Source organism: Seriola aureovittata, chromosome 4 (assembly GCF_021018895.1).
Source record: "Seriola aureovittata isolate HTS-2021-v1 ecotype China chromosome 4, ASM2101889v1, whole genome shotgun sequence".
Lineage (NCBI taxonomy): Eukaryota > Metazoa > Chordata > Actinopteri > Carangiformes > Carangidae > Seriola > Seriola aureovittata.
The window spans coordinates 11,569,868-11,574,071 of record NC_079367.1 but is presented as its reverse complement, the minus strand read 5'-3'; positions in this window follow the sequence as shown (position 1 = coordinate 11,574,071).

Below are 4,204 nucleotides of genomic sequence, written 5' to 3'. Positions count from 1 at the left end.
ATCTGGCAGCAAAGTAGAGGGATCTAATTACTTCTCTCTCATGCAGAGCGGGTAAAACCAGGACTCCCCAGCTTTGAGAGTTTAGCAGAGGAACTGTACAATCTCACATTTTGTAGACTTTTTTAACAGTGAAAAGGAAGGCTTAATCTTATTAGTGTTGGGATTCCAGTAAGCCTAATTTGCAGTATTGTAAAACATCAAGGTAATCTAATGGCTCTTTAAAGGATACAAGACAGATTACACAATGAGGAGTCCAGCATTCAGATAATGAGGGCTACCCAAAATAAGCAAATAAAAGAAAGAACAAAACTGTTATCCCCTAGAAAAATGTGCGTAGGAACACAAGAAAGCTCTGCAGTGGCCTGGTGTGTGTATACAGTATATACACAGTGACTGAAAAAACAGACTCATACACATAGAGTCACATACAAATAGACACACAAAATGCCCACAGCCCAAGCAGAGAGATTTGCAAATGAACCAAACTCCCTTTTCAAAAAACTGCATCTATCAAAGAGGTCTCAGCAGGAGTTGGCCAGCGCTCGTCTCTTCATCTCTTTCTTTGCCCGCGTCGTCCTTCTTTATTCTTCTCCAGGGATTTCTTTTTTTCAACAAAATTCAAAGTAAAAGGATTTTAGAGGCTAACATTCCCAGCTTTGTTTGGAGATTAGTCAAGGAGAAGAAAGATGATGAGTGTGTGTGTGTGTGTGTTTGTGTGTATGCGAATAAGCATGCGTACGCTGCGGCCCTTTGTTGACAGCTGATGCAGAGTTAATGTGATAATGACAAGCAGAGATGCAATTTGTTTCCTACTGAGCCGTGTCATTCAGCCGTTGTGAGGGGGGGTTAAAAGGTCCCACAGCAAAGCAACATCAGCAATCTGTTAAAGCATTTTATATTTACAGCCAATCACACTGACATCACCATAGATATTACACCCCAGCAATATCACTTATCTCTGCTCTGGATGTCAGTCTCCCCCTTCGCTCCTCCATTTTGACCAGTCCATCATTCATACTGCTGCTGACTGTTCAAATCTGGCTTTACTTAAAGGGCTACTTCACCTTTGAATATCAAATATTCATTGCATGTTTGAAAGGGGGCGCGGAAAACTGATAGCTTTAGTCAGTGTGGATTCAGAGCAGCTACAATGGATTGAAATGGTGACCCAGGGTCATGAAAGAGAATAGATGTGTCAAAATATACCATATAAAGGTGTCCATAGACCATTCCTACAGCCTAAACAACTCTGTTATATTCAAAGAAATGACCACTTCTCAAATAAATGGTTGAATATGCTACTTCCCGGCGGAACATTGCAGCCCTGAGGAGGCACTAGTGTGACAGAAACTAGTGTGTTAAAAACTACCAAGGATGGCAATGTCAATTATCTGCATGGCTTGTTAAATGAACCAAATGAATATACAATGAACATCAGACCTTCAATAAGTAGAGGTGTGAATGCAGCCTTGGAATAGGCAACATTTGTTACGATCTACTTTTTGTAGTAAACTCTCTCTTGCTTATGTCCTTCTGTTGCTTTCTGCCCCTAACATGAAAGTAGAAGAAGAAGGCTTAATCATCTGGATAATGATGACTTTTGGTTTACTTTGGCTGGATGACTTTGTTAATTACAGCCTAAAGTCAAGTCTGATGAATATTGAAAGATGTGCGTACATGCACATAAACACACATTTTAGATACATACAAATGCTCAGAAACACAAACACTCACACACACGCACACACACACACCGGTCAGACGATAATTAAAAAAAAGTGCTCTGTTCTTGGAGTCACCCAGTTGCACGGTTACAACCCTGAGAAGTGCATAATGAGAGGCAAAGATAGTCAAAGAGCGGCAGTCTAACGTTCACTTTCCTTCTGTTTTTTAACATTCTGTGAAACACTTCATCACCCTTCATCATACTTCCAAATGCCTCTCACAGTACTCATTGTTACACAGCCAGCCATCTTTCTCAGCTCAAAACAATCTTTTGTCATTCTTTACATTTATTTCTTTTTCTCTCAAGTGTTTAAGAAAAAGCACATTTGGTAACTCATACACAAATAATGATCAAGATCACATCAGCAGTGCTATGGCAATGATGAGGATAATGACAAGAATAATAAGAGACCAAGAGAGCAGACCACAAAACTATCCCACAAATGATAGTTTTGCATGAAAATCTCAACAAAGATCACATTCCTCTTGAACTCCCTCTGGAGTCATAGTACCCAGATCAAAAACCCACTTAACTTTTGCTCTAAAGAGAACAGGTTGTGTTCTCCACCTCTGATGGCGGGGGACTGATAATGTGTATGGACCAGAATTTTAATTCTGCGACCAAATGTCCACACTGTGGGAAATGCTTAGCTAGAGGGGATGCAGGGTCTCTCCTATTGATGCTTCTGCTGTTTTTACTCATTTAGAAATGTTGAGCTTTTGCCATTATCTTATGACTATGGAACGTTATGTTTATTATACCTACCTTTTATTTTTTTCTCTATATTGTTACGCCTGTTTCTTTCTATAATGTGTGTCTTTTTAATATAATGTGGTCTGTCCCAGATACGCTCATGTCACTTGTCCCACTTTCCATCTTTTTTAAATCTTCCAGTGTCCCATTTCACTACCTTTTTATGCTGCCTGCGAGAAAATGAGTTAACTCAAAACATGTTGCCTATCTGCATGTTCAGTTAAAGCCCCACACTATGTCCGTCTTTTGCTGTGGACAAAGCCAAAAGCAAGTTTCTTCAAAATGCAACCTGGGCTTGTAACTTTTGTTGCTGCTCACTTAAAACAAAAATTATAGCCTGGTGTAGACTTTGAATAAGCTATTACACTGTGCAAATATCCATACTATTGCTGCAGCTTGTGTAAGTATAACTCCACTTCTCTGGTACCTTACAGTGGGTCTTCTCATTTTTACCAGCTTTCTGTTTTTTCTGTCTTTATTTTGTCTCACCAAGTTAACAAGACCAGTGCTTATGACTGGATCTTTGGCTGGAAATCTGATAACAGAGCTCCTCCAGCATGTTTGAATTCTCGCCTTTCCATAACAGCACTGATAAGATGGTCCAAGATGGATGGCAAGTGGGAAGGGACACACTGCAACACTCTTGGGAACAGTGCTGGGCAAGTGTGCTCCACTTTTTGTTCTGCCAGAACAACTCTGACAGCATGTTAATGCTAGTGAGGCGACGGGTGCCAATACTCTACCCGTATTAAGGTTTTCCACTAGAGCAGATGCCATATGTTCTTTTCTGCCACAGCCACATGTCCCTTTCCCTTTCAGCTTCGCCTTAAAGGGACCCAGTGTAAATGAGGGTAAAATCAAGAGATTTTTCCTCAGCTTTCTGTTGCTAATGCGTTTCTGTGTTCAAAAGCCAGCACAGTTGGGAAAAGAACAGTCTTGAAAGAATTAAATATATAATAAGAAACATCACCATTCTTTTTTCCTTCACAGTAAAAGCACCCTGTTTTTTTACATTTATTCTGGCTTCATATTTTTCTCAAGAAATGGATTTCCATATGGCAGATGATCTATACATATATATTTATATCATATATCATGATCCTTACTTATACTGAAAGGATGAAACTTTTTCTATTGGAGCGTTTGCGTACTGGATCAAGTGTATAGGTGTGTAAAAGTGTCTGTGTGTATGCACTTCTACTTCTATCTTTGTGAGGACAAGTTTGAATTTGAAACTTCAAAGAGCTGTTTGAGGGTTAAGACTTGGTTTTGGGTTGCACAGACATTCAGATGTGAAGGTTAAGGTTTGGGTGAGGGGTTAAGGAATGCATTATGTCAATGAGTGTCCTAACAAAGATAGAAATACATACATAGTGTGTGTGTGTGTGTGTGTGTGTGTGTGTGTGTGTGTGTGTGTGTGTGTGTGTGTGTGTGTGTGTGTGTGTGTCTGTGTGTGTGTGTGTGTGTGTGTGTGTGCATGAGTGTTAAATAGAAAGAGACGATATAAGATGGAGAAAGGCAAATCAAACAAAACAAAAAAAGTTTTCTCTGGAACTAATTAAAAGAAAAGAAAAAACACATTAAATCATTGTCTATCTTCCTCATTCACTTGTGTTTTCTTACTTTAGTCTGTTCTTCCTCTATTGAAGGAAGCGTGACAGAAAAAACAAATTTTGTTTTTCAATGAAAGCTACAGACTCCTGCAGAAAAAAACTGCAAACTTTA